Consider the following 21,025-nt stretch of genomic DNA (forward strand, 5'->3'; position numbering starts at 1 on the left):
GCCAGCCAAATTCACCCCATGGCCTTTCAATTTGACCCTCCGTCCCCCTCTGAAAAAAAAGAAGGGGAGGGAGAGATCATGAACCCCTATACAACAGCATTCCAATATGTTAAGCAGTCACCAACAGAGAAAAAAACAGAAAAAAAAAAATTTCAGTCACAGTCAAAAAGAAAAAGAAAAAGGGGCCCTGGGTTTATCTCCCATGCTAGGGGCAAGCTTCTCTGAGGGCCGGAGGTCCTTGCAGGTCCTGGGATACATTAGGGGCTTCCTCTGTTACTGTCCCTGATCGGTTTCTCCGACGGCGTTGAGAGCGGGTTAATAGAGGGGTTGATAAGAGTCCTCCAGGGCCCCATCCTCCGTGGGCACCAAACCAGTCATGGAGAGGAATTGGAAAAATACCAAGAAAAGAAAATAAATCAGGAAGTTGGTCATACCATCTTAACACAAACGACTTTTCCTCTCGCACCACTACTAAGTGAAACGGATGGCCCCAGTGGTAAGTGGCCTTTACCCTGCAGATCTCCTCTAACAAGGGTTTCAACATGGCCCTCATCCTCAGAGTGTTATGGGAGAGATCTGGCAAAAATTGCAAATGGGTTCCCTCAAAGTCTAATGGGCCCTGGTTCCAGATACGCCTCATGATCTCCTTGAAAGCAAAAAAGTGAATTCTAATTAAGACATCGCGTGGATGTTCTGCTCCTGTACTGCATGGGGCTTTAACCCTATGAACTCTATCTATTTCGATAGGCTCAGTAAGGGGCAGGTCCATTAGCCCATTAATAATCTTCACCACACACCCCTTAAGATCGGGGCCCAGAACAGACTCCGATAGACCCCTAAGTCTGATGTTGTTTCTGCGATTACGATTTTCATTATCGTCTTGCTTGAGTTGTAGTATAGTAATCTGTTTTTGTAGTAGCATCTCTGAGTACTCTAACTCTTGAATTCTAGAATCAGATAGGGATTGTGCCTCTTCCACCAATCCATCCCTGTCATCCACCTGATCCACTTTTAACTTAATAGAGTTAATTTCACCTTTTAGGTTACTCACGATTGTAGTCGCCATGTCACTGATGTCCTGTTTAGTTTTAATGCGGGACACAAACTCCTTCCATTCTGTGACAGGAAGATATTGAGATGGTGAGGTATGTGGAGCCTGTATTGCCCCTTGTTTTTCCATTGCTGGATCATGAGGAGGGGAGCCCTGTATGGGGAGGAGGGAATCTCCTATCTGGCCTGTGTTCGTTTTGGATGCTTTTTTTTGTGGAGCAGAGCCTGCGGGGCCGGTAGCCGTGGATCACGTCAGCGCCATCTTAGAAGCTGCAATGCCTTGTGGGGCAGCGGATCGTCTAAGGAAATATGAGGTGATATCTGATCTGTTCCACCCGGCTGTACTGAGGATTGAGTTGCAGGAATGTAGGCTGCGCATACAGGGTCCGAGTCACTGGCTGCAGAGGTAAGAGCACCGCTCCGATTCACGGAGCTCCGGCTATCTGCGTCCTCACGGCGCCATTACCTGACCACACCCCCCCCTTATCTGACATCTCATTTGTGACATGCCCACCAGGTGGAACTCAATGTTGGCAATGCTGCAGCGACTGCACATGCAGCAGAGGGCCAATAACGAGTACCTGTGTGAGTATAGCACAAAGACAGGGTCAGGGGAGCTTGGCTTTTTTTCGCCACGCCAATGGCTTTTGATAAAGGATGCATGCATCGTCCTGTCACCATTTGAGGAGGCCACAAGGATGGTGAGCTGGGACGATGCATACAGTACATCAGTGACACTATCCCGCTAGTCTACCTGCTGGAGCCCACGCTGCATGGAATCACAGGGCACTTGAGGCAGAACAGCGGCAGGAAGAGGAGGACTTCCTTTCCTCAAAAGGCCCCCTTTATGCAGATATCATTCATGCAGGGCCACAAAACACACAGGAGGAAGAGGAGGAGGATGAGCATTTCGGCAGCATGGATGTAGAGGATAGCATACAGCAGTCTACAAGGGATGGTTTTGATTCCCCAGAAACCCCAGGAGATGTACGTGGTTGGGGAGAGGTTGCTCCTTCTGACAATGTCATCCTTAGTGACGCAGAGGACTCAGAAGCTCATGCCTCCTCCAACTTACATTGCATGGGCTTCCTGATTCTGCAAAGCCTGCGAAAGGACCCGAGGATTTGTGCTATCAAGGAGAGGGATAATTACTGGTTGGGAACCCTTCTTGATCCACCTTACAAGGGTAAAGTTGCAGAGCTCATCCTGCCTTCGCAGAGGGAGCAGAGGATGAAACATCTTGACGACACTACCTGCCTGGAGTTTGCATGTTCTCCTTGTGCCTGCGTGGGTTTCCTCCGGGTACTCCGGTTTCCTCCCACACTCCAAAGACATGCTGGTAGGTTAATTGGATCCTGTATAAAGAAATTGTCCCTACTGTGTATGAATGTGAGTTAGGGACCGTAGATTGTAAGCTCCTTGAGGGCAGGGACTGATGTGAATGTACAATGTATATGTAAAGCGCTGCGTAAATTGACGGCGCTATATAAGTACCTGAAATAAATAAATAGGAGGCCTTTAAAAAAAGTTGTGTACCACCTTTCCAGACACTGGGAGGTCAACATTCTCTGGACATGTTTCTGAGATATCGTTCAGCCAAGGGAGGAGCGGTGGAGAAGGCGGCCGGCTGACTGATGCCTTTAAACAGTTCTTTTGTCCTCAGCAGCATCCAGGGCTGTTAGGTTTAAGCAACCATCGGCAGTGTCTCCATCATATGGTGCATGATTATCTAGGCGCAAGAGCAGACTTGGAGACCTTTTCAGCTGAGCATCTACTGGGTTTCTGGGTCTTGAGGATGGACCACTGGTCAGAACTTGCTCAATATGCAATGGAGCTACTGGCCTGTCCTGGTTCCAGCGTGCTTTCTGAACAGACGTTCAGTGCTGCTGGAGGTTTTGTGACGGACAAAAGAGTGCGTCTGTCCACAGACTCTGTTGACCAGCTGATGTTTATCAAAATGAACCAGTCCTGGATCAACAAGAGCTATCAAGCCCCTGATGCTGATGTAACTGATTGAATTTGCTAGGGGTCTGCCATCCCTTGAAGACTGCATATGCTGCCTATCCTATTCCTCTATCTTGATTCTGCTAGCTTCCAACAATGTTTTTGGTTTAGGTCACTACCAACCCACAAGGCCTAATTTTTCTGCACTTGTATGACAGGTGCAAACAATTTAAATGTTGTATGTCATTTTTAACAGCAGGCCCTGTCCCTGTGCCCTGCTAACTGTGAGGGATTACAGTGTTTAGGCACCCCCAAGAGCAAAGGCCTAATTTTTGGCACCTGTATAGCTCATGCAATTTCAAATATGTATGGAATTCTTACCAGCAGGTCTCATTTCTGCACCTAGCAAGAGTATCTGCGAGGGCTTGGTTATGGTGTTCAGGCACCACCAATAGCAAAGGCCCAATTTTTGGCACCTGTATAGCACATGCAATTTCAAATTTGTATGGAATTCTTACCAGCAGGTCCCGTTCCTGCACTCAGCAAGAGTATCTGCGAGGGATTGGTTACGGTGTTCAGGCACCACCAACAGCAAAGGCCCAATTTTTGGCACCTGTATAGCACATGCAATTTCAAATTTGTATGGAATTCTTACCAGCAGGTCCAGTTACTGCACCCAGCAAGAGTATCTGCGAGGGCTTGGTTACGGTGTTCAGGCACCACCAACAGCAAAGGCCCAATTTCTGGCACCTGTATAGCACATGCAATTTCAAATTTGTATGGAATTTTTACTAGCAGGTCCCATTCCTGGACCCAGCAAGAGTATCTGCGAGGGCTTGGTTACGGTGTTCAGGCACCACCAACAGCAAAAGCCCAATTTTTGGCACCTGTATAGCACATGCAATTACAAATTTGTATGGAATTCTTACCAGCAGGTCCCGTTCCTGCACCCAGCAAGAGTATCTGCGAGGGCTTGGTTACGGTGTTCAGGCACCGCCAACAGCAAAGGCCCAATTTTTGGCACCTGTATAGCACAAACAATTTCAAATTTGTATGAAATTCTTACCAGCAGGTCCCATTCCTGCGTCCAGCAAGAGTAACTGCGAGGAGTTGCGGTGTTCAGGCACCACCAACAACCAAGGCCCAATTTCAATTTCAGTTCCTGCCGATACTAAGCTTCCAGGTCCCCATTACTCCAACCAGTTTGCGTAGCTGCCACCCAACCTTGGCCAGGTCAGATGACAGCACAGCACCCCCACTAGATCATTGATAAGAGCACATACAACACTTGATCTTTGCCAATTTCAAATTAGTATGGAATTTTTACCAGCAGGGCCCTTTCCTGCGCCCAGCAAGAGTAATTGCGAGGAGTTGCGGTGTTCAGGCTCCACCAACACCCAAGGCACAATTTTTCTGCACCTCTATGACAAGTACATGCGATTTCAAATTTGTATGGAATTCTTACCAGCAGGTCCCATTCCTGCACCCAGCAAGAGTAACTGTGTGGGGTTGGTTACTGTGTTCAGGCACTACCAACACCAAAGGCCCAATTTTTGGACCTTGTATGACAAGTACGCGCTCCAGTAGACGTCAGATGATGAAACGCGTAGGGCAGAGTTTGTACGCCAACGTCACTTCCGGTTTTTGCAGTTGGGAGCCGTGGAACGCGGAAGAAGCTTCAGCGTCCGGCGTTTGCACTCGAGACTGAATTTGATCAACCCAAAGCGTGAGTTTTACCTACACTTGCCTGTACATTACTGAGATATACTACACCATGGGGCTTTCTTTGTCTTTGAGCACCTAGACCGGACCCATGCTTGGAGGATCCTCTGTGGTTTGCCCAGCCTAAGACCACTTGCTTGTCCCCATTTGGGGTATCCGAACATATACAGCCTGCTTTTATAGTGTACCTCCTAAAGGGGTGAGTGCGACACCTAGTGTCCTTTTATAGGCACAACCTTTTACCATTTTTTTCACGGATTTTAGTGTTTTTCACCATCTGCACTAGCACCACTCTTTTGGCACTACATAGCTTGGAAGTTTTATGGACAATAATTTTTTACCTGTTTATATTATATTCATTTTAATAAATACCCGCACTATTTATTTATGCACTATTTGTGAAAAATAAAACGCACTTTCATTGGATGTTTGCACATTTATTCTTATCACTTAAGCACTTTCTGGGGCATGCAATACTGAGCCCAATATATAGATCCTGACTTTTGGCACTTGCACTTTTATGACTTTATTATAAGTTAATTTATTTACCTGTTATGGTAATCACCATTTTCTTTTATACACAGGATCTTGTGCAATATACACAGAAATCAGGTTAGCGCCATCACCAACCTTTTTGCACTTTATTCATCTATTTGACCCCTCTCTAGGGGTTGGTTGGTGGCAGCTTCATACCTGCACTTTTTATACCTCTTACACATCTTATACACTCCATAGCGCTGGTCACCCACCCTTTCTATACATGTGATTTGAAATTTGTATGTATATTTGTATATGACATGCTTTGCTTTAGAAATGTCAGCATTGCTGCAGCAGGCTACATACATCGTAGAGATGCACTACTTTACAGGCACATTCAGGGGACCCCCCCAGGCACGATATTTGAAGGAATTTTTCATTTTTATAGTTTCACTTTAAGCCTCATTAAAATCAGTAAATCACTGCTCCTTTAAAAACTATAGTTTCTAAAAACTTTTTTTCATTGCTACATGTTCCCCAGGTCAGTACCTGGACCCCCATACACTTTTTTGGTGCAATAACTTGCATTTAAGCCTTCACAATGAGGCCGTTTGATTTTTGAGGTTCGATTCCTATAGACTTCAATGGGCTTTGTTTATTCAAACAAATTTTTCCTCTGTTTGCGGTGTTCTGGTGCGAACCGAACCGGGGGGTGTTCGGCTCATCACTAGTGACAGACTGTGACTCACATAAGCCACAGGGCGAAGCTTCCCAGCAGTTTCTTGATAAAGTACCCCACCAAGACCATCTCGGCTAGCATCTACATGCAATTCATATGGTTTTACACGATCAGCATCAGCCAGGACAGGGGCTTGTGTGAGACTCTCCTTCAACCTCCCAAAGGCCTGCTCACACTTTGAGGTCCACTGACCTTGTATAGATTCTCGGGATCCTCTGGGCACCATAGGCTGTCGTTCCTTGACACTTGACTGCAGAAACTCTTCACCTCCTTCCTTCTGAAAAAGTTCATTCAGGGGTTTTGCTATCTAGGCAAAATTCTTCACAAATCTCCGGTAATAGGAACAAAACCCAAGGAAGGAGCACAATTCGGTCACAGTTCTTGGCCTAGGCCAAGTGGTAACAGCCTCCAGCTTCTGGGGATCAGTGGCTTCTCCATCTGCTGAAACCACATTCCCCAAATAAGGGACCGACGTCTGATAAAGCTGACACTTCTCCAAGGACAACTTCAGTCCTTCTGCATGGAGTTTCTTGAAGACCTTCTCGAGTCGAGCTTCATGTTCTTTAAGAGTCTTGCCAAACACAATGATGTCATCCAAGTACACAAGAACCTCGATCAGGTTCATATCACCAACCGTGTTCTCCATCAGTCTCTAAAATGTGGCCAGAGCAGCCGCCAATCCCTGGGGCATATGATCAAATTAAAAGAAACCCAGCAGGCTGATGAAAGCAGTCTTTTCCCTGTCATCAGAGTGCATAGGTATCTGATAATACCCACTCTTCAAGTCTAGCACACTGAACCACTTGGCTCCAGACAAGCACTGCGATGCATCTACAACCTGAGGGGTCGTGTATTGGTCAGGGATAGTTCGCCGATTCAAAGTCCAGTAGTCGAAACACATTCAAATAGTCCCATTATTCTTCCTAACAACTACAATAGGGGAAGCATATGGTCTTCTAGACTCTCTAATGACCCTGGACTTCTTCCGCTCAGCTAAATGTTCCCGAATGTCTTCCAGGTCACTCAGAGGGATCCATTGAGCTCTTTCTCAAAAAGGCTTATCTTCACTCAACCAAATCCAGTGCTGAGCACTCTTTGAGCATCCCACATCAAAGTCATTCTTCAAGAAGATCTTATCCCATCTGGCTAATTTATCTTTTACCCGCTGCCCCACTTGAAAGGGACAGCGGTGCGTCGGACTCCAGAATCTTCATCTTAACCATCTTTCCCATCCTTCTAAACCAGATTCTTCAGGGTTACCGGAGTGGCGACACTCACCGCCCCAACACCATTTGAAGCTTCAGGCTGACAGGCTGTCTAGTGACATTACGAATGCTGACAGGGACTCTTCCTCCTGTCCTCCACAGTGTCTTGGTGGGCACTATCTCCGGAACCAGTTTTAGTTCCGTGTCTTCCTCCAGGGGATCTCCCTCCAACATCACAAAGGGACCCGATTGGTCCCATGACAGCTTGACTGTAGCTTTCATGCATGTCCTCTCCCCAGGCTCCAGTGTGTCCAGTTGCCACAGCTTTCCTACCCCTTCAACCGAGGCCTTCTGCTCATGAATCACCCATTGAAAAGCCTTCCTTAGCTGTGGATGCACTTCTTCGACAGCCGAATCCCTGATGACCAATGGAATGAGCAGTCTTCTCACCAGATCTGTGTTAGTTCCTATTTATCAGGGAATTCTGCTTCGCTCCAGGAGGTCGGGGACACACCACCGCTAGAGTATCAAAAATTTCCGTCTTCCCGACCAAAGAAGGGTCAAAAGCAATTTTGATTGGTATATATCTGTGTCATAGGGAAACTTCTGGAGGCCAAGGCCCCAAATCTCCAGCTCTTCCAACTTGCACAACGGAATGTGTTTCAAGTGCTTGTCATAAAAGTCTCTATACAACAGGGTCACTTGAGCCTCAGTATCTAACAAAGCCTTGGTGTAGATCCCCTCTACCTGAAGGAAACTACAGGGGAGGGCCCCACTAGTCTCTTCGGCACACTTCCTTCCGGGGTTTCAAACAATCTTAGCCGTACTGTCGGAATAGGTTCTGCTAGATGCTGAGGCGCATTTTACACAAACTTGTATTTGGAAAGGAAGCCATTATCACCTGCTGTCTGGGTATATCCTCTTGAGGGAACTCAATGGTCTGTACCTTGACTAACTTCATGGTTGGGGACCAGACCCTTTTTTTCTTCCTTGGAGAAGATACATTGGCCTCCTGTGTCTTTCCCCCCGACCCGAGTGGCCCTTTCTGGTTACTAGGCGCGGAAGGAGAGGACCGGATGGAAGGCCCTGTCCTCCCCCCTGTCTTTTTGAGATTTTACTAGTGCTGGAGCTCTGTTTAGTCTCAGGATGCTCAATTGGCTCATTCACTGAGGTCTGCTGAAGTTTTCCACCTTCTTTGGGAAGAAGATCTTCTGCAAGGCTTTCAGCAACTCCTCCAGTAGTTCAGGGCTAATCCCTCGCTTGGGGCATTTGGCCTGGAAATGACCTACTTCTCCACACTCAAAACAACCTCGTTCTCAGAAGGGAGAGGGACCCGGTCCCCCTAGAGCTCCCCTTTGGTTCATGAACCTTTCCTTGAGCTTCCATCACTTGAATTGGGGCTTGGCAAATTTGGGTTTGAACCTTGGCTACTTGGATCATCAAATCAGCTGGGCTCAAATTGTCCTCTGGTTTCTTACTATCTGAACTCTTGAGTCGGCCACAGTCCAAGTCTATTTCACTTTCCTCATCTGAAAGACTAGGTTCCACATGAGCCAGGTGGCAGTTGCTTTCTCTCTCCTTTCTTCACCCACCAACAACCTTGACTCTTTTCTTCCAACAAAGCCTCCTCTTCTCTCACTTCTCTCATTAACTCTGGATAAGGAGGGGTAGCTTGGGCTCCTTTCAAAAGCAGCTTCAGGACTATGGGGTGGTTTAGCCAGGCCCCATGTAACACTCTATCCAGTCGCACTTAATCAGCATCTTTGGGTTCTATACCCTCCTTCAAGATGATCTGATGTAACATCTTGTCCACCCGGGAGACGTAATCGGACAATCTCTCCCCTCGCTGTTGGTGGGTATGGTTGAATTTGTACAGCAAGTCTGAGGTTCTCTCCACTCTGCCGAAGGCAGCCATAAAGGCATCAATATAGTCCATGGCTACACAATCCTTATTGCCCATTCTCATCTTTCTAATCACTTCGGCGGCTGGGCCTCTCAAGCTCTGACTAAGCCGCTGTCTCTTCACACACTCTGGCACGCTCCACTCTGCTACTGCTTGAGTGGCTTGACTCATCCAGTTTTCAAAGTCCTCTTCTCCAGTTGGGTTTTTGCGTCTAATCGGGAAAAAAAACACAGCCTTCTATAACCTTGCTCTGCACCACTGGAACCATTCTTCACCAAACTCTCAACCAATCAGCTCATGTCTGTAGAGAATGAAGCAGGAGGGATACCAGGTCCACTGGAACCAGGACTCACAGATCCAGAGCTGGCTTGCAAGGGCAACGTCCCCTCTTTCAATGCCTCCCCTCCTCATCCTCCGCCTGTGAGAAAGCCTAGGCCTTTTTCTAGAAACCCGTTCAGACATCAACAGATCCACTTTGGACGCTAAAGTCGCAAGTGCCGCAGTAATCGCAAATGATTCAGGCGTACCTGAATCTTCCATTAAAGCTGGGGGGAATTTGCTGTCCTGGGACTCCATAAAAACTTTTTGGCGCTGGCCCTTTAAATCCACGATAGCGGCTAAACCCACCGCAATGCACCGCAATGAGGACTAGCCTGAGGTACCCCACAAGGAGGAATATAACTGATAGCAAAGGAATATCCCCTGAAAAACAGCAGAAAAAGTCCCCCCGAAGTGTAGCGGTACAGTTACCACGCTTGCTGAACGATCTGGCTGCATGAAGAAAGGAAGTGATGTCACACTGCTAGTACTCGGGCCAAGGAAAAATGGTTGCCAATAGAAAGCAATGGCCACCGAACACATGCACAAATGTCTTGCCACACTAAAGATGGCGCCCGAAAGGGCGCGATACACTACAGGGAAAATGGCTGCTGAATGCCCTTACTGAAGCCAGAACAGCCTGCCCACACCCAAAATGGCGGCCCCACGATTTTTCACCGCAACACAGCGCGGCCCGGACGCAAAAGCGCCCCGGCAGGGAGCGGGAGGAAACGCGGGGCCCAGACACACAGATATGAGGGGATAACACAGACTCCAGCAGACTGCCTTCCCCTTAACAAAGGCCCCACATACACCCCCCGAACATGCAATGTCACAAAAACAGAGGTGGTAGCATGGTACTTACCGATCCACAAAGGCGTGGGTGCCTCTCTGCGACGGGAAGCCTCCCACCCCTGGTGGTGGGGGTTCCTATCAGCCAAACAGGACTCTAGCAACACACGGCAAACTGCAGTTGAAACATCCTAGCGAAGTGGCCATTTTGCGGGCTTTGGTCCCTGAGGACAGGGACAGGTCGTTTACGAGGCCATGGTGTACGCATAGCCTGCTAAACGCTCAATGGCGGGCTGGGATTCCGTAAGGCTCTAGTACAACCAGTCCGATTCCCAGCTCCGCAAACGCTGTAGTCTTCCGAAGTTCCATCTAACTAAGCGCAGGAACAAATAAAATGCTATTAGTGCAAAGAAAACACTCTTAGCATAAAATAAAATGTAAGAAAAACAGAATAAAAGGCTGAGACTGTAGCCCCAGCACAGGGAAGCCTATCTTACTCCTAACTAGGCAAGGGACAAACTGAGTTGGGAATGCTGATAGCAGGGGGTATTGGACCAGTGGGACAGCCACAGGTGTGTCTATGCAAATTGTTTGTGTTTTAACAAGTCTTATGCCTAGCTTGCTCCTGTGGATAAAAGGTCAATACCCATAAGTGAAGACTGTATGAGTGTGCGGCGACTGTCAGAGGACTTAAGAGAAATTCCAGTTTTCTCTATTGTTCGACGACAGACGCAGTTCTACTTAATCATAGGCTATAGGGATATCCCAAAGTAGTAAAAACATGAGGGGTGGGAACAAGACAGGAACAAAAAACCTCAATGCCTCATTGGCCAAACGTAGCCAACCAAGTAAAACAGAGCTCAACCAGAAACAACAGGAGCTCTCCTGGAACAACGAACCCTCAAAGAGAAAACAAAAAAGGGGGTTCTCTCTTAAACTGCAGCCTGCAAAATAGGGCTGCACGATATTGGTGAAAAAAGTATATTGCGATATTTCTCCAGACAGTCTCCGGAGGAGGGATCAGTTAGCAGCTCAGCTTTCTGCCAGGGGATCCACCACACTCGTACAACTTCTCCCGCCCGAGCCTTGTGTCGGAGCCAGAGTGTCGGTAGCAGCCTGCCTTTGTCCCGCGGTGCTCCTCCGGCATTGCTCCGGACGTCTCTCCCCCCTCTCCTGCTGCAAAAACTGTAGCCTCTCCGCCGCCATGCAATCCGCCCCGTACTCCAGCCCTCCCTCTTAGTCAACAGCCGACCATTACTCCGCCCATTGTCTCTCCATTGAAAAACATTACAGCCTGATCCTGCCCCTGATGCAGCCAGGAGAGACAATGGGTGGAGCAGGGCGGAGTAATGGTAGCTGGATACTAGAGGCAGAGCTGGGAGGGAAGTGTGGGACGGATGGAATCACTGCGAGTCCTCCTCCTCCCCCCGAGTCCGGACTTCTCCCCGCCCTGCCTAATGCCTGAATATCGTGGCTTCGGCGATATGAATATCGCCCGTGCCTGCAGAACGATAGTCGATATCACATTGACTATCGTTCAGCCCTACTGCAAAACCTTGTAGCCAAAAGAAGCATCCGCAGATGCCAGCACATCTACCTTGTAGAATTTTGTAAAGGTATGCACAGACGACCAAGCTGCCGCCTTGCAAACTTGTAGCACCGGCGCCTGATGGCGAAAAGCCCAGGAGGGCCTCAGAGCTCTAGTAGAATGCTCCTTCACTGGAAAAGGAGGAGTCTGACCCCTCAGTGAATAGTTCTGTACCACCATCTGTCTGATCCATCTGCAAATGGTTGCAGCCGGGGCAGCCAGTCCCCTACAAGGTCCATCCTCAAGGACAAAAAGAGCGTCCGATTTTCTGAAGGACACAGTGGTCTCTAAGTAAAACCTGATAGCCCCGACCACATCCAAAGAATGTAAAGCATACTCCTTAGGATGCTGAGGTTTAGGACAAAGGGAAGGCAGTACAATGTCTTCATTTAAATGAAAATCAGAACCCACGTTAGGAAGGAACAACTGATTAGAACAAAGTACCACCTTATCTCTGTGAACCACCAGATAAGGTGAGTGGCAAGACAACGCCGCCAAGTCAGATACTCTGCGGGCAGAAGTGATCGCCACCAAGAAGGCAACCTTCTGAGACAAAGCAAGCAGCGAAATCTCCCAAATTTTTTCAAAAGGAGGCTTTTGAAGAACAGACAGCACTAAAATGACTGTAACGGGGATCGCCGTGGAGGCACCATATGGCGCACACATTGAATAAACGTCTGGATAAAGGTGTGCGTGGCTATTGGGTGTTGAAAATAGACAGCCAAAGCCAAAAACCTGGCCTTTGATAGTATCCAAGGCCAACTGCTGTTCAACCCTGGAGATAGAAAACAAGCGAGGGTGCATTTTCAGCGATTCACACCATGAAATGTACGATTTCCACATGCGATGATAGATCTCAACTTCCTAGCTGACTTCCTAGCCTTCAAGAGAGTGGGGATTACAGACTCAGAGAGACCCCTATCTCTCAACACCTGACTTTCAACGGCCATGCCGTAAAAGCCAGCGACTGTGAAGCAGGATGGAAGATCGGATCTTGAAACAACAGATCTTCCCTGAGAGGAAGCCTCCAAGGGGTACCAGTGGCCAATCTTATGAGGTCTGCGTACCAAGACCGACGAGGCCAGTCTGGAGCCACCAGAATGACTGTAATGTTTTCCACCTCTATCCTGCGAAGAAGACGCGGCAGAAGTTTCAACGGAGGGGGGAATGCTTAAATCAGAAGATACTGACCCCAAGGAGCCACCAGGGCGTCTGTGGTGTCGGCCAGAGGATTTCGAGACCTGGCTAGGAATTTCTGCATCATCTTGTTGGGGCAGGACCTCGGGGGTCCCCCACCGAACACACAGTAGGTGAAACACCCCTGGGTGTAGGGACCACTCCCCTTGATCCAACACCTGACAACTTCGGTAATCCGCCTGCCAGTTTTCCACACCTGGGATGTGTACAGCAGAGAAGGTTGGAACAAATCTTTCTGCCCAAGTCAGTATCTCGGCCACCTCCTTGGCCGCCAGGACACTCCTGGTGCCCCCCTAGTGATTGATGTAAGCCACAGCCATGGCGTTGTCTGATTGAACCCGAACCGGATTGGGACAAAGTTTGTTCGAGGGGAGGAAAACCCTCGCCAAGGCTGAATCCAGAATTAAGCCTAGGTACTCCAGTCTCAGGACCGGAGGTCCAACAGACAGTGACCTCCGCATTCTCCAACAGAGCCGAATGAGGGACCACTCTCAACAGGAGATCATCCAGGTAATCCCAGTACCGCAACCCCCCTCCAGCACAGCAATGCTAACACTGGAACCAGAACCTTGGTAAGACCAAAGGGTAACGCCACAAATTGATAATGCTGCTCCGCTACCGCAAAGCGAAGAAACTGCTGGTGTCCAGCGTAGATAGGGATGTCCATTACCGTACGGATGGACTCCATGTGAAACCTCTGTACCCGCACAAAGCCGTTCAGGACTTTGAGATCTAGGATTGGGCGCACCTTGCCTTCTTTTCTGGGCACGGTGAACAGGTTTGAATAAAACCCCTGAAAGCGTTCGGAAGCTGGAACTGGCACAACCACCCCTTACGACAGCAAGTCGTGTACCGTCCCTTTCAAGTCTCAACCTGGCCAGGGACAATAGAAGATGGGATGCTAAGAACCTGTCTCGTGGACGAGACCAGAATTCGATTTTGTATCCGAAACGGATCAATTCGTGAACCCATTTGTCCTGAATCAAAGAAGTCCAGGGTTCCCTGAAGAATCCAAGACGTCCCCCCACCCCAGACTCAGGTGAGGACATCCCTTCATGCAGACGAGGGCTTGTCTGCGGGTCCAGATTTGCCGTCCTTGGACTTACCGGGCCATGGCTTCTTGGAGCCCACCGAAGATCTAAATGGTTTACTTTTTTCCTGTGACCCGGAGTCATGAAAAAGACGTTTATGAGCAGTAAAGGAAGGCCCCCGTCTAGAGTGTGGCGCCTTGCCTTTAGAGGATTGGGGCAGATTAGTGCTCTTACCCCCCGTGATACCTTTTGATTTTTTTAGAAGCCTGATCAGCCGACCAGCATTTCAGGCGCCTAATAGCAACCTCCACTGCTGACATCCTGGCCACCAATAAGGCCAATTCCACGTATCACACATGAACACCAGGGCTTGAACCAACCGGTCTAACAGTTCCAGAACCGCAGGGGGAAGCTGTGTTGTTTTCAAGTTAGGCCCCTTTCACACATACTCCCCTCTTTTAATTCATGAATAGGGATGGAGACATGTGTTCCCCATGTGTCTTGTCTAAAAGTCCCAAATCCCCTTCTCTACATTAGCCAAATAGGGATGGAGGTATTACTACTATCCAGAGCACCCCTCTATATAGCTAATCAGCTTATAGTCAGCGTATTGTCCTAATTGCTTTCTTTGGGGACTTGTCCATACTTTTTCTTTACATTCTCTAGGCAACTATTTAGATTTGTTTATTTTGCATCTTTTCAATCCCTTCAGTGGTTTTGCTCTTGCACTTAGCACTGCTGTGTCCGCTGCCCATTCTGGGAACTGCGATCTGCTCCATACACCTTCCCTTTCCCCCTTTAGGGGGAGAGGGTTGGTTGCTCGCAGTGCTCCTCGCTACGCCTCCATGCCGCACCTGTGACATCACTCCTGTGGCGCCAACACGCCAGCATGCAGTCTTCCATCTGGCGTTCTTTCACATGGGGGAGTCTTGGCGCCATACACCTGAGCTGCATCAGCAGCTCAGTGGATGACGCATCCTATCCCATATGAATGCCAGCGTGACGCTGGGAGCTATTAAAGTCTGTCGCATGTAAGGGTGCACATGCATCCTTCTCCTTGGGACTCCATTTGTCCACCTCTTATGGATATATTACTCATGATTACTACTACATGGTTTGGATACAGGTAATCTTATATATGGCGTTCACAGTATGTATTCTCATCACTCCTTTTCCCTTTCTCAATCTTTTCTATTTCTGCCTAGAGGTCTCTACTTATCACACCCTCACTTTCTGGTTCATCTCATCACAGTCCCTATGTACTCATTGGTCCCCTAGTGTGATCACTCACTCCTCTGTACCCTCACATTTGTGCCTCTTTGTTTAGGAGGCTTCTCACATTAACAATACTCTTTTGTATCACCATTCCTTACCCTCTCCACTTGAGTTTGTGGTATTCTATCACTATGTCACTCACCAGCCCCCCTTCGGGGCACTTCATTCACTTTCACACACTTTTTGATTTTTCCAACCGGTACTACTGTATATATTTTTGTGACTTTTAGAATTTTCAACACACCATTATCTTTGATCCTGATCCCTACATACGGCAAAATGGCGGCCCCCATGCACGCCATGCGGTCTCCGTGACCCCCAAAAGGGGTCCCAGAACAAAAGGCAACTAAGGGTCCCCAATCAAGGAGCCCCCCGGACAATCTATCCCTCGCAAATATGTGTCAAAAACCGGCCGCATTGTTACTGCCCCCACCAAGCACGGTAAAAACCTACAAGGGGGGGAAAAAAGGGGTACCTCCTGTTAGGCTTCCGGGGTGCCAGGGAACTGAGGGAGCCCCTAAGGTCTGACCATTCCAGGGAGGGGCTCACGCCCACCGCTCGACCTCCAGTGGTAGTGGGGGGACATGTTACTCACTATATGGTGGTACCATTCGGGCGCCACTCCGAAACAGATCACCTCCCACCTGGGATGGGGGTGCTGTTAGCCAAGGGGAGGCTGCGACTCAGGGCATTCCAGATCATCTGCTTCCACTCGCAGGCTCGTTCCCATCCCTTTGAGCACTGTCGTGGTGAGGCCTAGTACTGGACTATAACCTGCTCATGCTCGTAGGCCAGGCTGGGAGACCTTAACCACTTCCCGACCACCCGCTGCCTATTTACTGCGGTAGGGTGGCTCTCCTGCGCAAACCGACGTAGGTCTACGTCGCTCGCGCGCGGGAAGCTAGGGGGCGACCACGCACCACCGGCGGCGCGCTCTCGCCCCCACCCGGCAGCGGGGGAGCCAATGCACGGGTCAGGCAGCTCCGATTGCCGCCTGACACCCGCGATCACTCCCCGCTGAGGGAGAAGGACGGTTGGCTGTTGTAAACACAGCCGACTGCTCCTCTCCCTGAAATGATCACAGAGCTCATGTGATCCTTCTATATAGGATCACATGTCTCTATGGTCATTTCACAAACCACGCCCCCCCACATTTAGAATCACTCCCCTAGGCTCACATTTAACCCACTGATCACCAATAGGGTTAACCCCTTCCCTGCCAGTGTCATTATTACAGTAACAGTGCATATTTTTAGCACTGATTACTGTAGTAATGTCACTGGTACCCCCAAAAAGTGTAAAAAATATCAGTTAGGGGTCCGATCTGTCTGCCGTAATGTCGCAGTCCCGCAAAAAAAACGCAGATTGCCACCATTACTAGTAAAAAAAATAAAAATAAAACAATAAAATTTACATAGTAGTTAGTAGACGTGATAACTTTTGCGTAAACAAATCAAAATACACTTATTGTGATTTTTTTTTTTTTACCAAAAATATGTAGCTGAATACAAATTGGCCTAAAATGTTAAAAAATTTAGATTTTTACATTTTTTTTTTGAGAATATCATATAGCAGAATGTGAAAAATGTTGTTTTTTTCAAAATTGTTGCTATTTATTTTGTTTATAGCGCAAAAAATAAAAATTGCACAGGTGATCAAATACCACCAAAAGAAAGCTCTTATTTGTGGAAAAAAAAGGTCATCAATTTTTTTTGGGTACAGCGTAGCACGACCGCACAATTGTCCATTAAAGTAACGCAGTGCCGAATTGCAAAATAGGGCCTAGTCATTAAGGGGGCAAATCCTTCCGGTCTTAAAGTGGTTAAGGATCTATATTATCCAGTGCAAAAACCACCGCCGGCTGTTGCTTGTAGTTCCTCTGGATCTTGGTCCTCAGGAACTAACTAAAAAATAAAAAAACTTTCCTTGTTACAGCTAAGACCGAAGTCCCAGCAGGGAACTAGGTCCTATCCCTGTCACTAGGCAGAACAAACTGTTTGAGTATAGCAGAGCCTGAGGGGGTTATTCCGGCTGGGACAGCCCCTATAGGCGTGGACAAGCCTTTTTTTCTGCCTAGTGCCTATCCCTAGTGGGAGAGGCATAACTCTATAGCCTATGATTAAGCAGAGCTCCGTCTGTCGATGAACGATAGAGAAAGGGTGAAATCTCTTAAAAAGGGTTGGGAGGGTGGTATGTGGATCAGAAAGGGACAATAAGATGTTATCTGTAAAAGCTGCAATTTTAAATTCATGTCCAGATATCGGAATGCTCTTGATATTTTGGTTGGAATGGAGGCAGTTGAGGAAGGGCTCCAGAGTAAGAATATAAAGAAGTAGGGATAAAGGGCAGCCTTGGCGAGTGCCATTGTGTATGGAGAAGGCATTCGACAGGTGGCCATTGACTCTCACTTGTGCGTTTGGATCGGTATAGAGGGCTAGGATCATCTTAAGCATGTTATCTCCGAGTCCAAGGAATTTGAGGGTTTCAGTCATGTAGTCACATGCCACTCTGTCGAATGCAAAGCCTGCGTCTAGTGAAAGGAAAAGGCCGCTTTGTTTGGAAGGTTAGCCAGGAATGGATATTGATGGCTTTAATGGTATTATCCCTAGCTTCTTGACCAGGGACAAAGCCCACCTGGTTCGTGGAAATCAAAGATGGCACAAGTGGGAGGAGGCGGTTAGACAGAACTTTAGAAAAAAGCTTGGTGTCCACGTTGAGGAGGGAAATTGGGCGGTAGTTTGAAACCTTAGTGTGGTCTTTCCCCCTCCTTGGGTTATACCGTTATGTGGGCTTCTAGGAGGCGATGTGGGGAAGGGGGGAGTGTTGATGAAGCAAGTAAATTGAAGGCGGAGAGGAAGGGAGTTTTGAGAGTAACTTCGAACGCTTTATAATATGCGGCCGTGTAGCCATCTGGGCCTGGGCTTTTGTTTGAATTATCGCTTGGGATGGTTCTTCTTCTGAGATAGGGTTGTCAAGAATTTAAATTGTTTCTGGAGATATTGGGTTAGACCGTTCGAGGTATGCTGTTTTAAAAAATCTTGTATGAGTGTCAATCTGGGCGTTTTGGAGTCTTGGGGAGAGGTTGTGTGTTTAAAGTAATATAAGTTGGCGTGGTATTGTTCAAAACAAGTCACTATCTCTGTTTTTTTTGGCAAGGGTCCTGTCAGGACTCTGGTCTTATCTTATTGTGTTGTATGCTCTCTCGGCTTGTAAAGCTCTAGCTAGTAGTGCTCCGCTTTTGTTGCTCTGTTTGTAAAATAGTTTACGTGTCAGGGCAAATTTGCGTTTTGTGATTTGGTTGAGCTTATCCAATAGGAGAAACCTTGCGTGTGTGAGTTCTTGTAGGAATTGGGCAGCTCGGGTCTTTTTGTGTGATATTTCCAGGTTTTTAATGTGGTTGGTCAGATTTATGTATTCCTGTTGCTGCCTTTTTCTTTTGGAAGCGATGTTGAGTAATTCCCCCCTTATGGTGCACTTATGTGCTTCCCATTGGGTTAAGGGGTGTATGTCAGGTGTGTTCTTCACTTGGAAGAAGGATTTGAGGCAGGAATGATTGAGGTCCAAGTTGGCTTTGTCTGTAAGTAGTGAGGCGTCGAGATGCCACACTTTTGACCTTTCAACTGTTTCTGGGAAGGTTAGCAGCATGGAGATGGGATGGTGGTCAGAAAGAAATATGGGTTTAATTGTGGCCTTGGATAACAGAGGTAAGTCCGGCTGAATTAGGAAGATGTAATCAATTCTGGAGTATTTTTGGAGTGGAGGCATCATGTAGTGAAAGGTCGTGGAGTTGAGTGTGTATTTGACGTAAAACTCGGTAAGTGAGAGAAGATGTGCTTGTGGAAGAGTCTAAGATAGAGTTGAGGGGAACATTGCAGTCACCTCCAGGGATCAGCATCCCAGTTTGGAAAGAGAAGAGAAGGGAAGTGATTTTGCAGAAGGGGACTTGTTTCACTTTCAGAGAGTAAATGTTGGCTAAGGAGATCGGTCTGTTCCAGAGATGGCCTTTGATAAATAAGTAGCTGCCTTCGGGGTCCGCCAAAGTGTCAGGATGGCAGGTGGAGCCTGACTAATAGAGAGAACTCTCACCTGATGAAAGGCCGCGGTAGCAGAGCTGGATGCCGGATGGACTCTAAGGTAAGTACTCTGATAAGGACACAGGTTCACCTGAGGTGCGGAGTCTAAGTGTTAGCTGGTTTTCACCAGAGCCCCTAGTGGTGGGGATGGACTACGCTGCAAGCTAGCACCAGGTCACGGTCCCCAGAATCACCCAGCAGAGTGCAGGTTCCAGTCCAGAAGCGGAGAAGCAGACAAGGGATAACCAAAAGAGTAGTCAGACGAGCCAAAGGTCAGGGCGGGCAGCAAGTAGCAAGGTCAAGAGAAAGCCGGGTCAAACAATCAGGAACAACAGGTACACAGGAACACAGGATCACAAGGAAGAGCTGAAGATAACACAGCAATTACCTGGAGTGACTGCTGTGTTTAAATAGGCCATTTTGGCACCAATTTAGTAGCCTCAAACTTCTAAGGTAGCCACGAACTATTCCGAGGTAGCCTCTGACTATTCCAAGGTAGCCTCGAGCTATTGTAAGGTAGCCTAAAGCTATTCTAAGGTAGCCTCAAGCTATTCTAAGGTAGCCTCAAGCTATTCTAAGGTAGCCTCAAACTATTCTAAGGTAGCCTCAAGCTATTCTAAGGTAGCCTCGAGCTATTCTAAGGTAGCCTCTAGCTATTCAAGGCGCCTCTTCGTACGCGCATGCACATAGGCATTCGCCAGTTTGCGGCGCCAGTGCGCCTGCGCATGGTAGTGGATCCCTGACACAAAGAATCAGTGATCTCTAGGGGACGTTGATTTGCTATTAGAATGGAAACCCCTTTGGATTTCGAGAGGGAGTTTGTAGCATGGAGAGCCGTGGGGAGTGCATGTTGCTAAGTTTGGGATGACAGTTTTGAAATTAGTTTCTTGTAGATATATTATGTCTGCTTTGTGGCTTTTCATTGAGGCCCTTAACGTTTAAAGAAAGGAGTTTCAATGTGAGAGGTTTTGGAGAAGTTTCTGAAGGCATTTTTGGTTAGTGGGGTGGGTTGGGATGTAGAGTTGGTAGAGGGATAGATGTGGTTGGAGTCTGCGCTTTTATTTGTATATTGTCGGGAGTGTGGAAATGGGGGGATGGGCAGGGGGAGGGTGCGGGATGGAGAAGGGTTAGGGCAAGGATAGGGAAGGGATTGAGTAGGTATTGGAGGGGGGGAAAAGGAGTGATTTGAGAGGTGTTGGAGAAGTTTCTGAAGGCATTTTTGGTTAGTGGGGTGGGTTGGGATGTAGAATTGGTAGAGGGATAGATGTGGTTGGAGTCTGCGCTTTTATTTGTATATTGTCGGGAGTGTGGAAATGGGGGGGGGTGGGCAGGGGGGGGGGTGCGGGATGGAGAAGGGTTATGGCAAGGATAGGGAAGGGATTGAGTAGGTATTGGAGGGGGGAATAGGAGTGATTTGGTAGGTGGGGGAGGTGGTACTGGGGGTAAGGACAGACCAGCTACCCTACCTGGGAGAGTGGCGTAAGTCCGGTTATCGTCAGCGAAGATTCAGAGAATCCGCTGATTGGGAAGGTAGGAGGGTCGGTCGAGAACAATGTACTTCCGCTGCGAAGGACTAAGGATTTTGTGTTGTAGAAGGACCGGTCACTATAAGTTATAAGGGACAACAGATATGGAAGGGAAGTTCTAGGAACGTTTTAACCTGTATTTAGCTATTGTGTAATTGTCATGTCACGGAGTATCGTTCTAAATC

The sequence above is a fragment of the Pelophylax lessonae genome (assembly GCF_965119305.1).
Source record: "Pelophylax lessonae genome assembly, chromosome: 11".
Classification (NCBI taxonomy): Eukaryota; Metazoa; Chordata; class Amphibia; order Anura; family Ranidae; genus Pelophylax; species Pelophylax lessonae.